The sequence below is a fragment of the Jatropha curcas genome, chromosome 10 (genome assembly GCF_041381405.1).
Source record: "Jatropha curcas cultivar XTBG-Jc1 chromosome 10, XTBG_Jcur_1.0, whole genome shotgun sequence".
Classification (NCBI taxonomy): domain Eukaryota; kingdom Viridiplantae; phylum Streptophyta; class Magnoliopsida; order Malpighiales; family Euphorbiaceae; genus Jatropha; species Jatropha curcas.
This window is the reverse complement of record NC_143160.1, coordinates 19,486,317-19,504,893: the sequence shown is the minus strand read 5'-3', so window position 1 is coordinate 19,504,893 and position 18,577 is coordinate 19,486,317. Positions and strand designations below refer to the sequence as shown.

Genomic DNA, 18,577 nt, shown 5'->3' with positions numbered 1-18,577 from the left:
ATGAAAGAGCTAATGCACTAAAAATTTGTCCCTACTCATTACTTTAGGGATTTACATAACAAATTAGCTAGAATGATGCAAGGAGGAAGGAGTGTTGAAGAATACTACAAGGAGATGGAGATTTGCATGGCAAGAGCCAAGATTGAAGAGGAGGAGCAAATCACCATGTCACGTTTCCTAGGGGGTCTCAATAAAGACATTGCTGATGCTTTAGAGATGTATAGGTATGAAAGCTTAGAGGAGATGGTAGATATGGCCATGAAACTTGAAAGACAGAAAAAGGGGAGATCCAACACCAACAAGTATTCCAACAACACATGGGGATCTAAATGGTCTAAAGAAGGTGAGAAGAAGGAATTTAGAGGTTCAAATTCTCAAAGGACAGATTCAACTTCAAAGGGTAAAGAAACTGTCCAAACTCCATTTAAAAGCAACAAAGGTACTTCTAACTCTACAATCCCTTCTAGAGAAATTAAATGCTTTAAATGTTTGGGGAAAGGGCATTATGCATCTCAATGTCCTAATAAAAGAGTTATGATTGCTAAAGATGATGGGAATATTAGTTCTGAATCTGAATGTAGTGATTATGATGATATGCCTAATTTAGATGATGATAATGATGATTCAGAAAATTTAATACTTCCTGAACATGGAGAAGCTTTGGTTGCTAGACGTGCTTTGAACATGCATGTAAAAGAAGAAAGCCTTGAGCAACGTGAGAATATATTTCACACTAGATGTTTGATTAGTGGAAAAGTGTGTACTCTTATTGTTGATGGGGGTAGTTGCACTAATGTTGCTAGTGTAAACATGGTAAACAAACTGAACTTAACTTGTCTCAAGCATCCTAAGCCTTATAGGTTGCAATGGTTAAATGATTGTGGGGAGGTGAAAGTAACTAAACAGGTACTTGTGCCATTTTCTATTGGATGGTATGAAGATGAGATTTTGTGTGATATAGTACCTATGCAAGCTGGACATCTATTGTTGGGAAGACCATGGCAATATGATAGAAGAGCACTTCATGATGGATTCCACAATCGATATTCTTTGATTCATAAAGGGAAAAAGGTGGTTCTTGTACCTTTATCACCTCAAGAGGTTTATGAAGACCAAAGAAAGATAATTGAGAGAGAGAGGGAGGTTTCAGCCTTGAGAAAAAAAGAGAGTGAGAATCTGAGATTGAGAGAACAAAAGAGAGAAAAAAGTAAGGATGAGGGAAAAGAGGCCACAAAAATAACAAAACAAATTAATGGCCCAATTGTGAGTGAAAAACAAAGAGAGGAGAAAAAGAAACAGACTTTTTATGCAAGAACTAGAGAGGTTAAGTGTGCCATTGCCTTAGAGAAGCCCATATTGCTTCTTAGGTACAAGGAAGTTTTGTTTACTGAATCTAACACTAACCTTGACAATTTGCCTTCTATGTTTGTTTCTATGTTGCAGGAATTTGATGATGTCTTTCCTAGTGAATTACCAAGTGGTTTACCACCTTTAAGAGGAATAGAACATCAAATTGACTTCATTCCTGGATCCACCATTCCAAATAGGCCTGCCTATAGAAGCAATCCAATGGAAACAAAGGAGTTGCAAAGGCAAGTGGATGAACTTATGGAGAAAGGTTTGGTGAGAGAAAGTATGAGCCCGTGTGCCGTTCCCGTGCTTCTAGTACCTAAAAAGGATGGAACATGGCGCATGTGTGTTGATTGTAGAGCAATCAACAAAATCACAGTAAAGTATAGACACCCTATCCCTAGACTTGATGATATGTTAGATGAATTGCATGGGGCAACTTACTTTACTAAAATTGATTTAATGAGTGGTTACCATCAAATTAGAATGCAACCAGGTGATGAATGGAAAACTGCTTTTAAAACTAAGTATGGTTTGTATGAATGGTTAGTTATGCCTTTTGGACTATCTAATGCACCTAGTACTTTTATGAGGCTTATGAACCATGTATTGCGTGCCTTCTTAGGAAAGTTTGTGGTTGTATACTTTGATGATATACTCATCTATAGCAAGTCTCTTAATGATCATATTGAGCATGTTAGGATAGTGTTACAAACTTTGAGGACAGAAAAGTTGTATGCTAAACTTAACAAATGCACATTTTGTATAGATAGACTTGTATTTCTTGGTTTTATTGTGAGTGCACAGGGTATTGAAGTAGATGAGGAGAAAGTGAAAGCTATCAAAGAATGGCCAACTCCCAAATCGGTTTCTGAAGTTAGGAGTTTTCATGGGTTGGCAAGCTTCTATAGAAGGTTTGTTAAAGATTTCTCTTCAATTGCAGCACCACTAACAGAAATTATCAAAAAGGAAGTTGGATTTAAGTGGGGAGAAGAACAACAAAGGGCATTCGAAACACTAAAAGGGAAGTTAACTTCTACACCTATACTTTCTTTGCCTAATTTTGATAATACTTTTGAGATTGAGTGTGATGCTTCTGGAGTGGGAATTGGGGCTGTCCTAATGCAAGAAAAGAAGCCAATTGCCTACTTTAGTGAGAAGTTGAATGGAGCACAACTCAACTATTCAACCTATGACAAAGAGCTTTATGCCTTGGTAAGAACTTTACATGTTTGGCAACACTACTTATTACCTAAAGAGTTTGTCATCCATACTGACCATGAGGCCCTAAAACACTTGAAGGGTCAAGGTAAGCTCAATAAAAGACATGGTAAGTGGGTTGAATTTATTGAACAATTTCCATATGTGATTAAATACAAGCATGGAAAAGACAATGTTGTTGCTGATGCATTATCAAGAAGATATACTCTAATTACTGCTCTTAGCTCTAAATTGCTTGGATTTGAGTATGTTAAAGACTTGTATGTGAATGATTCTGATTTTGGCAACATATATGTAGCATGTGAGCATGGAGCATTTGATAAGTTCTATAGACATGATGGATATTTGTTTAAGAACAACAAACTTTGTGTGCCTAAATGTTCTATGCGTGAATTGCTTGTGATTGAATCTCATAGTGGGGGATTGATGGGACACTTTGGGGTACATAAGACTTATGATATGTTGAATGAACACTTCTATTGGCCTCATATGATTAAAGATGTAGAGAGGGTTTGTAACTCTTGTATTACTTGTAAACAGGCCAAATCTAAGTCTATGCCTCATGGATTATACATGCCTTTACCTGTTCCTAGTTCTCCTTGGATTGATATATCTATGGACTTTGTACTTGGATTACCTAGGACTAAACGTGGTAAAGATAGCATATTTGTTGTTGTTGATAGATTTAGCAAGATGGCTCATTTTATTCCTTGTCATAAAACTGATGATGCCAATAATGTTGTTGAATTATTCTTTAAAGAAGTGGTAAGATTGCATGGGGTACCAAGAACAATAGTTTCTGATAGGGATGCAAAGTTTCTTTCACACTTTTGGAGGGTTTTGTGGGGTAAACTTGGAACTAAATTACTTTATTCTACAACTTGTCATCCACAAACAGATGGACAAACTGAAGTTGTGAATAGAACTTTAGGAACATTGCTTCGTGCTATTGTGGGTAAGAACTTGAAAACTTGGGAAGATTGTTTGCCATTCATTGAGTTTGCATATAATCGTAGCATACATTCTACCTCAGGTTTTAGCCCATTTGAACTTGTTTATGGCTTTAATCCACTAACTGTATTAGATCTTGTTCCTTTACCTTTGAATGAACTTTCTAATCTAGATGGTGAGAAAAAGGCAGAATTGGTGAAGTCTTTACATGAGAAGGCTAGAGCCAACATAGAAAAGAGGAACAAGCAATATGCTAATCAAGCCAACAAGGGCAGGAAGAAGTTAGTACTTATGCCAGGTGATTGGGTTTGGGTACACTTTCGCAAGGAAAGATTTCCCAACCAAAGGAAGAATAAGCTAGATGCACGTGGAGATGGGCCATTCCAAGTCTTAGAACGCATCAATGACAATGCCTACAAAATAGACTTACCAGGTGAGTATAATGTTTCTGCAACTTTTAATATTAGTGATTTGTCTCCCTTTGACATGGATGCAGATTTGAGGACAAATCTTTTTAAAGAAGGGGGGGATGATACGAATCCACTACCACCAACCACCTATGGAGCTCAAGGAAACAAGGACCACAACAATGGCAATCCATTAGCACTTCCTAATGGACCAATTACAAGGAGCCGTGCAAAGAAGTATGGAGCAACCATGTCCTTATATATTCAAGAACAAATCACACAAGAGCTCCATGACCTTGCTTTCAACAAGTGCTATGAAGAACTTGAAGGAACACCTAAGTTTCTCACATTAATAGAAGCACAAGTTGAGTGGGAACCATGTTTGGATAGCACGCCCATGCAAGGTGGCACACCCCAGGCCATGCAAGCTCACTGCATCTCCTTTGCGCTTCTCACGCTCGCGCAGTGAAGGTTCGCGCTCGCGAGTGTCGCTCGCGCTCGCGCATGTTGGAATCGCGCTCACGATTTGCGCTGCCTAACTCACTGCCTCTCCTTTGCGCTTCTCGCGCTCGTGCAGTGAAGGTTCGCGCTCGCAAAGTGTCGCTCGCGCTCGCGCATGTTGGAATTGCGCTCGCGATTTGCGCTGCCTAACTCACTGCCTCTCCTTTGCGCTTCTCGCGCTCGCGCAGTGAAGGTTCGCACTCGCGAAGTGTCGCTCGCGCTCGCGCATGTTGGAATCGCGCTCGCGACTTGCGCTGCCTAACTCTCTGCCTCTCCTTTGCGCTTCTCGCGCTCGCGCACAGTAGAATCGCGCTCGCGAGGTGTGGTCGCGCTCGCGTATGTGAAGCTCGCGCTCGCGAAGGAAGCTAGTTAGCTTATTTTGTGTTTTTTTGCTTTGTTAATGGGTTAGGCCTCCAATATTTTGGCCACCCTTGATTAATTAGCCTTATTTTGTTTAGATTTAGTCAATCTTTAGTAGATTTGGAATAGATATCCAAATCCTTAAGTTGTTATGATTTTGTTAGTCAACTCCTTAGTTGGTTTAGATTTGCTAAATCCTACTCCTTAGCTAACTCTAAATCCTCTAAGGATCTGGACCTCTTAGATTAGTATAAATAGCTTGTTATTTTGTAATTTTCAAGAATCAACAATTAATGAATTAAAGACTATTTCTTCATGCTTAGGCGTGTTCATGTTTTTAGAGAGTGTGAGATTGCATTCTTCTAATTGCATCAAGAATCAAGGTAAACTTATCAATTCTTTGTGGCGTTTATCTTATTCTTTTACTCTATTATTGGTGTTCTTGCTTCTTTAAGCTTTGGGTGCCATAGAGGGGAATTTATTCTAGATCTTTGATCTATTCCAAAACTTGTCATTGAGTTCATGAAATTTATTTTCATTGGGTTCCGCGTCAGATGCACTCTAAGGCTAAAGCTAATACAGACATAGAACGGAGAAACAAACAGTATGTTGACCGTGTGATCAAGAGAAAGAAGAGGCTACTGTTTAAACCTGGAGATTGGGTTTGGGTACACTTTCGGAAGGAGAGGTTTCCCAACCAACGGAAGTCTAAGTTTGCTGCATGTGGAGATGGTCCATTTCAAGCCTTGAAGCGCATCAATAATAGAGCCTATAAGATGGACTCGCCAAGTGGGAATGGTGTTGCCACATCCTCCATTGTTAATGATTTGTTTCCTTTTTAACATGAATGCAGATTTGAGGACAAATCTTTTCGAGGAAAGGGGGAATGATACGGATTCGCCAACACTGAACCATGGAGCTCAAGGGAATATGGAGAATAACATGGGAGAACCATTGGTGCTTCCTAAAGGGGTAATTACAAGAAGTCATGCAAAGAGATATGGGATAGCCATGTTCTTATATTCAAGTCCAAATCACACAAGAGCATCATGATGGGGCATTTAATAAGTGTTGTGAGGAACTTGAAGGCATTCCTAGGCTTCTAATGTTGTTGGTGGCATGTGAAACTCTTTAAATGGAGGAAAGCATGCCTGCTACAGTGCCCGTGCCAATTGCTTTGACTTTGCTACAGTTGCTTTGACGTTGCTACTGTTGCTACAGTTGTTTTATGTTATATGCTTTATTTGTTATCTTTGTAACCTAATATGTTTAGGTTTTAGTATAAATATTCTCATCTTCATTGTAAGCAATAACTTTGAGATATTGATAAACTTCATTTGTTCAAGCTTTGCTTGTTCTCCTTTGCTTAGAGTGATAGTGAGAGATTGCTTCCTCTAATTGCATCAAGAATTTAAGGTAAACTTATCAACTCGTTTGTGGCGTTTATCTTGTTCTTTGCTCGATTATTGGTGTTACCGTTTCCTTATAAACGTGGGGTGCCATAGAGCGATTAATCTCGATTATTGGTGTTTTCGTTTCCTTATAAACGAGGGGTGCCATAGAGGCGAACTTACATCTCATTCCTTTGATTCGATCCGGTTCCGCGTCAGTAAATGGGTTGAATTTATTGAACAATTTCCATATGTGATTAAATACAAGCATGGAAAGGATAATGTTGTTGCTGATGCATTGTCAAGGAGGTATGCTCTAATCACTACTCTTAGTTCTAAGTTGCTTGGATTTGAGTATATTAAGGACTTATATGTGACAGATTCTGATTTTGGCAATGTATATGTGGCATGTGAGCCTGGAGCATTTGATGAATTCTATAGACATGATAGATATTTGTTTAAGGGCAGCAAACTTTGTGTGCCTAAATGTTCTATGCGTGATTTGCTTGTGCTTGAATCTCATTGTGGGGGATTGATGGGACACTTTGGGGTACATAAGACTTATGATATGCTGAATGAACATTTTGTAATTCTTGTATTGCTTGCAAACAGGCCAAATCTAAGTCTATGCCTCATGGATTATACATGCCTTTACCTGTTCCTAATTCACCTTGGACTGATATATCTATGGACTTTGTACTTGGTTTACCTAGGACTACTCATGGTAGGGACAGTATATTTGTTGTTGTTGATAAGTTTAGCAAGATGGCTCATTTCATTCCTTGTCATAAAACTGATGGTACCAATAATGTTGCTTATCTATTCTTTAGAGAAGTGGTAAGGTTACATGGGGTACCACGAACTATAGTCTCTGATAGGGATGCAAAGTTCCTTTCGCACTTTGGAGAGTTTTGGGGGGTAAGCTTGGTACTAAATTACTTTATTCTACCACTTGTCATCCACAAACAGATGGACAAACAGAGGTTATGAATAGAACTTTAGGAACCTTGCTTCGTGCCATTGTGGGTAAAAACTTAAAAACTTGGGAAGATTGTTTGCCATTCATTGAGTTTGCATATAATCGTAGCATACATTCTACTTTAGGTTTTAGTCCATTTGAACTTGTTTATGGCTTTAACCCGCTAACTGTGTTAGATCTTGTTCCTTTACCTTTAAATGAACTTTCTAATTTAGATGGAGCTCAAAAGGCAGAGTTGGTGAAGTCTTTACATGAGAAGGTTAGTGATGATACGGATCCACTATCACCAACCACCTATGGAGATCAAGGGAACAAGGACTACAACAATGGCAATCCATTAGTACTTCCTAGTGGACCAATTACAAGGAGCCGTGCAAAAAAGTATGGAGCAACCATGTCCTTATACATTCAAGAACAAGTCACACAAGAGCTCCATGACCTTGCTTTCAACAAGTGCTATGAAGAACTTGAAGGGACTCCTAAGTTTATCACATTGATGGAAGCACATGTTGAGATGGAATCTGAAATTCCAGCCATGGTACGCCCCAAACCGTGCGATGATAGCACGCCCGTGCAAGGTGGCACGCCCCAGGCCGTGCAAGCTTCTGCCTCTCGCGAGGAAACATTTGATTTGAAGCACGCCCATGCCAACTAGTACGCCCCAGACCATGCAAGCCTCTGCCTCTCGCGAGACAACACTTGATTTGAAGCACGCCTGTGCCACTAGCACGCCCCAGACCGTGCAAGCCTCTGCCTCTCGCGAGGACACTTTTGATTTAAAGCACACCCGTGTGGCTTGGCACGCCCCAGACTGTGCCCGCCTCTGCCTCTTGAAATATTAGTTAGTTTATTTTAAGTTTTTGCTTTGTTAATGGGTTGGGCCTCCTATAATTCGGCCACCCTTGATTATTTTAGCCTTATTTTGTTTAGATTTAGTCAATCTTTAGTTGATTTGGATTAGATATCCAAATCCTTAAGTTGTTAAGATTTGTTAGTCAACCCCTTAGTTGGTTTAGATTTGCTAAATCCTTATCCTTAGCTGATTTAGACTAACTAATCTAAATCCTTTAAGGATCTGGACCCCTTAGAATTAGTATAAATAGCGTGCTATATTGTAATTATTTAAATTCAATCAATTAATCAAAAAGAGAATTTTCTTCTTTCATGCTTAGGCGTGTTCTTGCTTTAGAGGGTGTGAGATTGCATTCTTCTAATTGCATCAAGAATCAAGGTAAACTTCTCAATTCTTTTGTGGCGTTTATCTTATTCTTTTACTCTATTATTGGTGTTCTTGCTTCTTTAAGCTTTGGGTGCCATAGAGGGGAGTTTAATTTGATCTTGGATCTCTTCCAAAACTTGTCATAGAGTTCATGGAATTTATTTCCATGGGGTTCCGCGTCAAGTGATACGGATTTGCTACCACTCAACCATAGAGCTCAAAGAAGCATGGAGAACACCTAAGTTGCTCACATTAATGGAAGCACATGTTGAGTTGGAACCTGAATTTCTAGCCTATGACATGCCCAGACCATGCTATGTTAGCACGCTCGTGCAAGGTGGCACGCCCCAGGCCGTGCCCGCGTCTGACTTGCAGAGGAAAACCAAGTAACATGAAGCACACTCGTGCCAAATAGCACGCCCAAGACCGTGCCCGCGTCTGACTCTCGCGAGGAAGCACTTACCTTGAAGCACGCCCGTGCGTATTGGCACGCCCCAGGCCGTGCTAGCCTCTGCCTCTAGTAAGATTAGTTAGTTTAATTTGAGTTTTAATAATGTTAATGGGTTGGGCCTCCTATAATTCGGCCACCCTTGGTTATTTTTCCTTATTTTGTTTAGATTTAGTCAATCTTTAGTTGATTTGGATTAGTTATCCGAATCGTTAAGTTGTTAAGATTTGTTAGTCATATCCTTAGTTGGTTTAGATTTGCTAAATCCTTATCCTTAGCTGATTTAGACTAACTATTCTAAATCCTTTAAGGATCTGGACCTTTTAGAATTAGTATAAATAGCTTATTATATTGTACACATTCATTCAACAATTATTCAATGAAATAGAATTTCTTCAACTTCATGCTCAGGCGTGTTCCTTGCTTTAGAGAGAGTGTGAGATTGCATTCTTCTAATTGCATCAAGAATCAAGGTAAACTTATCAATTCACTTGTGGCGTTTATCTTATTCTTTTTCTCTATTATTGGTGTTCTTGCTTTTTTAAGCTTTGGGTGCCATAGAGGAGAGTTTAGTTTGATCTTGGATCTCTTCCAAATCTTGTCATAGAGTTCTTGGAATAAATTTCCATAGGGTTCCGTGTCAGCTAGAGCCAATATAGAAAAGAGGAATAAGCAATATGCTGATAGAGCAAACAAGGCCAGGAAGAAGCTAGTGTTTATACTAGATGATTGGGTTTGGGTACATTTTCACAAGGAAAGATTTCCCAACCAAAGGAAGACTAAGCTTGATGCACGAGGAGAAGGTCCATTTCAAGTCTTGGAGCGCATCTATGACAATGCCTACAAGATAGACTTGCCAGGTGAGTATGGTGTTTCTGCCACTTTCAATATTAGTGATTTGTCTCCCTTTGACATGGATGCAGATTTGAGGACAAATCTTTTTAAAGAAGGGGGGGATGATACGGATCCACCATCATCAATCATCTATGGAGCTCAAGGGAACAAGAAGCACAACAATGGCAATCCATTAGTACTTCCTAATGGACCAATTACAAGGAGCCGTGCAAAGAAATATGGAGCAACCATGTCCCTATACATTTAAGAACAAGTTAGACAAGAGCTCCATGACCTTGCTTTCAACAAGTGCTATGAAGAACTTAAAGGCACACCTAAGTTTCTCACATTGATGGAAGCACATGTTGAGATGGAATCTAAAATTCCAGCATATGGCATGCCCAGACCATGCTAGGTTAGCACGCCCGTGCAAGATAGCACGCCCGGGCCATGCTAGAGTCTGACTTGCAGAGGAAAATCAAGCAACATGAAGCACGCCCATGCCAAATGGCACGCCCAGGCCGTGCCAAAGTCTGACTTGCTAGAGGAAACAATCACCATGAAGCACGGCCGTGCATATTGGCACGCCCAGGCCGTGCTAAAGTCTGCCTCTAGCGAGATCAGTTAGTCTAATTCGACCCCCCCCCCTTGGATTTTATCCTTGATTTGTTTAGATTTAGCTAGTCTTTAGTTGATTTGGATTAGTTAATCCTTATCCTTAAGTTGTTAAGATTTGTTAGTCTTACCCTTAATTATTTTAGATTAGCTAAATCCTTATCCTTAGCTGATTTAGATTAATTATTCTAAATCCTTTAAGGATCAGGACCTCTTAGATTTAGTATAAATAGCTTGTTATGTTGTTAAACAAAACACAATTCATTGAAATAAGAAATCTACAGATTTTGTTCATGCTTAGGCGTGTTCCATTGATTAGAGTGATTGTGAGATTACATTCCTCTAATTGCATCAAGAATCAAGGTAAACTTATCAATTTATTTGTGGCATTTATCTTATTCTTTACTCTATTATTGGCGTTCTTACTTCTTTAAGCTTTGGTTGCCATAGAGGGGAGTTTAGTTGGATCTTTAATTTATTCCAAATCTTGTCATAGAGTTCTTGGAATTAATTTCCATAAGGTTATGCGTCATATTCAATCAAAACACACAGCCCATCTATCGAGAAATCAAATAAATTTAATTCCCTTCCTCCACCCAAAGTAATCACATAATTTACAACTTAAAGTAACTTCCAAACCTGGTACCAAGTATTATCAATCATTCTTACTTAAGATATAAATAACACACTTAGACATTCTTTGAAATTCTAGCCTATTCACTAAGAACCAATGCTTAAATTAAATTACAAGTCAATAAAATACATCCTCTAAGTAACCAATTCACAACTTTTAACATGTAAGTCATTTGAAATTTCCAAATATCAAAATTATACAATAACTAAACTGTTCATAAGCCTTTTTGCTAAATTATTATCCAGGGTTTATATCAAGTCATAGCTTTATATTCCTTAGTTAATAACACTCAATGAAAACTTACTCACATTCTCTATATTAAAATTTATCATTATAATCCTTATTAAATTGATTACCAACTGAAGATTAAATTCATAACATTAGGCAAGCTCTACTTTTCCCAAATTTATGGAATTTGGTCTAGCTAACTACTGCCAATTCAGCAAACATCTCAATTATTAGGCTAAAAACTATTCTAAACATGCTTAATTATCCATTTCCCACCAAGATACAAGTATTCGACATTAGTCCTCATCTTAATATTTCCAAAACTCATAAAAACAATAAGCAATTTGGTTGCTACCATTTCAAGATCTCTCATGTTTATAATCGGGACTTATCCATTTCCATGTAACTTGTTCAATTCCATGGAGTAATAGATATGCAACTTCATATTCTATCTCACTATAGAGAAATATAGAAAACTAGATGATTGTTTGCTGCCATATCTAAGAAAATCAGAGTTCTTTGTTTAAAACTCGTAAATTATATGCTATCCTAACCATTTCTTATCAATAATTTGATATAAGACATCACTTCCTATTATAATAAAATAAAATAATTTATCAAGTGAACTGCTGCCCTATCCAAAAGTCTAGATTTCTTGATTAAATTTTTATACTTTCACATTAACTAACTCACAACCCTACTAAAAACTAAATTTACAATCTTGCTTTTAAACCTTTATACTGTCAACTCATAAAAGCAAACAAAATAGTCGTTGTCATAATAAGAAAATTACAATCTCCCTATGAAGCTTGTAAGAAATACATTAATCTAATCATTACTATATAAGAATTCAACTCATAGCTTCAATTGCATATTAATTTAAATACTTCTCCTAAAACTTTTGCTTAACAGTAACTTAGCACCTAGTTTTTCCTCCAATACCATGATTCACAGCAATAACCATCAAGTTAATTTTCACATTAATAGTAGCTAAACAATTAAATGTCTATCGTGATTCCCTAATAAGAATTATATTCGATTAACTATTTAGTCAAAATAACTTAATCATCTAATAGTTTTAAATTTGAAATTAATACCAAAAATGAGGAAATAGGTCTTAGAGCGTACCAATCAAAAATCGGACGACGATTCCACGATCCGCATTAGGAGGAGATGATTCTGCCTCTTGGGGCCTTATTGGAGACTCACCGGTAGGTCGTCGGACTGCCGCCGTCTATGTGGCCAAAAAATCGTGGCTGCTCAGAATCGAGCGCTCTTCACACCATCTGGCTAGGTTTTTTATCATGAGTCCGTTTTTGGCATTAGTTGCTTGAGATCAACCTTCTATTCGATCAGAGCGGGCTTGACAAGAGCCAAGTGCCACCGTTAATGTCATCGTTGATCATCGAAAAGAGACTATAGCTCACCTACGTTGTAGCTCTCACCGGAGTCGCGAGCGAGCAGAGGACTCGACGTTGAGCAGTGGCTGGAGGCTGGTGGTGCTGCTGCAATTCACTCGAATAGAAACAAAGGGAGAGAGGAGCTGAGGCGCGACGGCAGAGAGATGGCAGCGCAAAGAACTCTGTCACACTCATCTCCGGTGACTGAAAAAATAAGAGAAAGAGGGAGAGGAGGAGGTCGGCGATAGGCCTGTCGCTAAACCTAGAAAGAAGAAAAAAAGAAGAAGAGGAGGAAAGAAAAATCTAGGCTTATAGACTATTTCGATTCGATTCGAATCAATTTGGTCCAACTCAGTGATTTAACTCGGTTTTTACTTGGTTTACGGGTTTTTCGCTTTGTTTTCGGAAAATTCAAACTGGTTTATAGGTCTGGTTTAGCAATAATAAAAAATTTTCCTCTGAATTTCATTGATTGGAATAAAAATTTAGTTTTTAATTGAAAATTCTACGAAATTAAATTTTCAGGTCGTTTCAATATCATTCTTAATGATAATTTCATATAAAAAACCGCTTTCTCTTATGATTTATCAAATTTTTCCTAATTTGATAGAGTAATAGAAATTAAAAGAGAAAAAAATATATATCAATGTCGAAAAGAAATTGTATAAGAATTATTGACATTATATAAAAAAATTTATCTTACCAAACCTCGAAGAGCTCTTTCTATTTATAGTCTAGTGACGCGGAACCCTATGGAAATAAATTCCATGAACTCTATGACAAGTTTTGGAAGAGATCAAAGATCAAATTAAACTCCCCTCTATGGCACCCAAAGCTTAAAGAAGCAAGAACACCAATAATAGAGTAAAAGAATAAGATAAACGCCACAAAGAATTGATAAGTTTACCTTGATTCTTGATGCAATAAGAGGAATGCAATCTCACACTCTCTCCAAAGCATGAACACCCCTAAGCATGAAAGAAGAAAACTCTCTTTTTGATTAATTGATTGAATGAATAATTACAATATAACAAGCTATTTATACTAATCTAAGAGGTCCAGATCCCTTAAGGATTTAGATTAGTTAGTCTAAATCAGCTAAGGATAAGGATTAGCAATTCTAAACTAACTAAAAATCTTAACAACTTAAGGATTTAGATATCTAATCCAAATCAACTAAAGGTTGACTAAATCTAAACAAAATAAGGCTAAATAATCAAGGGTGGTCGAATTATAGGAGGCCCAACCCATTAACATTGCAAAAACTCAAAACAAACTAACTAAAATTTCAAGAGGCAGAGGCGGGCATGGTCTGGGGAGTGCCAAGGCGCACGGCCGTGCTTCAATGTAAAGCTTCCTTCGCGAGAGGCAGAAGAGTGCACGGTCTGGGGCGTGCTAGTTGGCATGGGCGTGCTTCAGTGTAAAGCTTCCTTCGCGAGAGGTAGAGGCTTGCACGGTCTGGGGCGTGCTAGTTAGCACGAGCGCGCTTCAAATCAAGTGTTTCCCTGTGAGAGGTAGAGGCTTGCACGGCCTGGGGCGTGCTAACCTTGCATTGTCTAGGGCGTGCCATGGTTGGAATTTCAGATTCCATCTCAACTTGTGCTTTCATTAATGTGAGAAACTTAGGTGCTCCCCATGCTTCCTTGAGCTTTATGGTTGAGTGGTATCGATTCTGTATCATCTAGTATAAGCAATTAATGACAATTCAATTTATTATTATTAAAACTAATAAAAAAAACTATATATTGCGAATTTAAGATAAATAAATATTGAAACATTTAAATATTCAGTATTAATAAAACTATTAATAAATATTTTCACCATTAACCTCCTCTATCATTCTTTTAAATATAAAATTTCCGTTTTCATTCGTAATAATAAATGATAACTATAATTGATTATAATGATATTCAATGTCAATATTATAATAATATTAATTTAAAAGATAAGTTATATATTAATATGATATGCAACATCAAAATTATGATAATTTTTATTTAAAAATAGATTATAATATTATAATAATTTAATAATTTAATACATATTAATATGATAATTGAATGACAATTAAGACCAATATTTTGTAATTTTAATTGAGAAAGATAGGTTACAATATTATATTTATTATAATTATTTACTAAAATGTATTAATTATGATAATTGAATGATAACTAATATCAATATTTATATAACAATATAACTAACAATTAAATTCTATGTGACACTATCAAAATTAAAGAGTCATATGTGGCATTATAATCTCATGTATCATCACCAAGAATCTTATGTGGCAAAAGTAAGAGAAGAGCATTCATTTAAGAAGTGTCACATGTTAACTTCTTGAGAAAAAAATGCTTTATATATATATATATATATATATATATTGATTAAAGCATAAGTTTTTGTTTATATTAAAATAAATACAATTGCTTGAATTGTTTTGACTTTGTCGTACAGGCTATTTGTAATGTTACTTTTTATGTACTTAATTTTATTTTTTTATAATAAAGTGGTTTCAAAATAAAATTCAACCCAATCCATAGACCTAATCTTTCAATTCCTAATTTATAAACTAGATACTTAAAACCTTAATAAGTGCCCAAAAAGAAAAGAAAATCAACTCATCACTCAATCTCCAACCTCTTGTCTTCAACTCCAAATCAATATCTATATACAATTATAATGAAAAATAATAATAAATTATTTTTTATTGCTGGGTAAAGAAAAAAAATGAGCAGATAATCTGAATTTATAATGATAATTATTTCGGTTATAATGACAGTCTTACTTATCAAGTGCATTAGAGAAAGGAATGTATGTAAATGCATATAAATTCTTGAAACCCAAAAAATGACCCAAAACATAAATATATTAGTTCTATTTTCTTTCAATTTTACAAGCACTATTTTTTTAAGTCAAACAGATTTAGAATATAATAGGAAAAACATTAAGAAAATTAAAAATATTTAATCATCAAGAGGCCATCTATTTATTGCAAGAGAGATATAAATCTCTTACAAAATTAAGATAATAGTAGTTACAAATTAATTCAGTAATGAAAAAGAAAATAAAAAATAAAACATAAAAAATTGTTATTAAAGATAGAACTCTTTTCGAAACCTAACATATAACAAGAAATAAATTATATTTAAAAAAAATTATCAATTTCAATTTTAAAAATCAACCATTTCTTTAGCTGAAAATGTTGTAATTTAATGAAATTTGATGTTGATAGACAAAAAAAAAAAAAAAGATTATAGCCAAGTCAATGAATGAAAATTACAAAGCAAATAATGCTAGGCTCAACAACAGCTAGTCTTGCGGAGACAAAAGAAAGAGCTGGAACTCAGACTGATCTAATTTTGTTTCTCTATTTTTTTTAAGTTACAAATTGATACGGATCCACTATCACCAATCACCTATGGAGCTCAAGGGAACAAGGAGCACAACAATGGTAATCCATTAGTACTTCCTAGTGGACTAATTACAAGGAGCTGTGCAAAGAAATATGGAGCAACCATGTCCTTATACATTCAAGAACAAGTTACACAAGAGCTCCATAACCTTGCTTTCAATAAGTGCTATGAAGAACTTGAAGGAACACCTAAGTTTCTCACATTAATGGAAGCCCATGTTGAGTTGGAACCTGAATTTCCAGCATATGGCACGCCCAGACCGTGCTAGGTTAGCACGCCCGTGCAAGGTGGCACGGCCCAAGCCATGCAAGTCTCTGACTCTCGCGAGGAGATACTTACCTTGAAGCACCCCCGTGCCAATTAGCGCGCCCCAGACCGTGCCCGCCTCTGACTCTCGCGAGGAAACACTTACCTTGAAGCACGCCCGTGCGTATTGGCACGCCCCAGGCCGTGCCCGCCTCTACCTCTAGCTAGATTAGTTAGTTTATTTTGAGTTTTAACAATGTTAATGGGTTGGGCCTCCTATAATTCGACCACCCTTGGTTATTTTCCTTGATTTGTTTAGATTTAGTCAATCTTTAGTTGATTTGGATTAGTTAACCAAATCCTTAAGTTGTTTAGATTTGCTAGTCTTATCCTTAGTTGGTTTAGATTTGCTAAATCCTAATCCTTAGCTGATTTAGACTAACTATTCTAAATCCTTTAAGGATCAGGACCTCTTAGAATTAGTATAAATAGCTTGTTATATTGTATTCTACAACAATTATTCAATGAAATAGAAATTCTTCAACTTCATGCTTAGGCGTGTTCCTTGCTTTAGAGAGAGTGTGAGATTGCATTCTTCTAATTGCATCAAGAATCAAGGTAAACTTATCAATTCACTTGTGGCGTTTATCTTATTCTTTTCTCTATTATTGGTGTTCTTGCTTCTTTAAGCTTTGGGTGCCATAGAGGGGAGTTTAGTTTGATTTGGATCTCTTTCAAATTTTGTCATAGAGTTCTTGGAATAAATTTCCATAGGGTTTCGCGTCACAAATTTAAAATAAATAAGTTAATGAATTAATAAAAGGATTACATAAAAGAAACGTTTTATCCTCGCCAAATAAATCCTTAATTTTCCCTACAATCATATTAAAAAGAAAGAGTATACTTTTTTCTTTTTAATTATCTATATACATTTATTTAAAAAATAATTTTTAGAAATTATATTCAATTAAATAATAAAATGTAATTTTTCTTTTTTTCATCTTAACTACAAGTATTTCGAGCCCACTAGGCTCGAACTAAATCCTGCTTGCACCAGTTTGGCCTAAAAAAGGATAAAGTGCTCTAGTATTTGCTCTATTCATGATTATCGAACCCTCGATCTCACTTAAGAGAGAAGAATGCTAAACCACTCATCCAAACACTTATTGGTATAAAATGTAATTTTTGAATTAGTTACGACTAAGGCTATTTTAGAATCTTCTAAATTTCATTAAGAACGATATGGAAAATCTCATTATTCCCCATATTCCCATATTTATTTATATATAGTATATATAGATGTATTCGTGTGGATACTATTTGGTTGGACAATTGGGCGAGTCGATTAAAATCAACACAATGTGATTTTAAAAATATTCATTATTAGTTGTTGCTCCAATCCTTTATGCTTTGCGTTACTATTTATTCCCCACCCCCGCCCCCTATTGATTTATTTAATTACGAATTATAAATATATGCCGAGGTAAAATAGCTAGTAAAAATAAAAATGAATTACATTATTTTTTGTAAACCTTATGGACACAGCCAAAAATAATCATTACTAGCAGCATCCCCGTGCTATGCACGATTAAAAAAAAGTAAAAAAAAAAAAAAGAGTAAAATTGAGAAAGTATATATATATATATATATATAGATTCTTAAATGAAATTTTTTTATTATGTTATTACAAAATATTATAAATTTATATCAATAGTAAAAAAAAATATAATGTGATTTTTTATTATTAAAGTAAAAATTAGTAGATAGATATATGTTCAGGAATATGGATTGAAAATATTGAAATTTACAGAGATAAATAAAAAAAAGTAAAATGAAAGGTGATAAAATTCATTAATTTGATTTATTTTGAAATTAATGTAAAAAATAATTAACTCGCTATTTCATTAAAATTCATGAATAAATAATTTTATTTAAATAATTAAAAGTGGTATAAATCCTCAACTTATCATGTTATTAATACTATAATTAATCAATTATATTTAACACAATTTAATTTAATAAAAAATTTTTTAATTTTTAATTACAATAATATTTGTCCATATCATTAAATTTTATAAATTATGAAATTTATTTATATCATTAAAAATTATATAAATTATTACTTAACACGCTATTAATTCTCTAACATTATATTAATCAATTATATTTAAGATGATTTAATTCAATTATAAATTAATTTATTTTTAAATAAATATAAAAATAAACAATTTAATCATATACATATCATTAATTTGGAATCCTACGTGGCAGCACCAAGAAAAATTATGCCTACTTTATACTTATATATTTTGATTTGATAATTGACGGGTACAAAAACATGTTAAATAATCTTTAGAAAATGAGACCAAAAAAAAAT

General features: G+C 35.5%; 1 pseudogene; it reads left to right on the top strand.

Moving 5' to 3' along the window:
* Window positions 1-5,936, top strand: LOC149493225 (uncharacterized; annotated as a pseudogene).
* The last annotated feature ends 12,641 nt before the right edge of the window (window positions 5,937-18,577 follow it).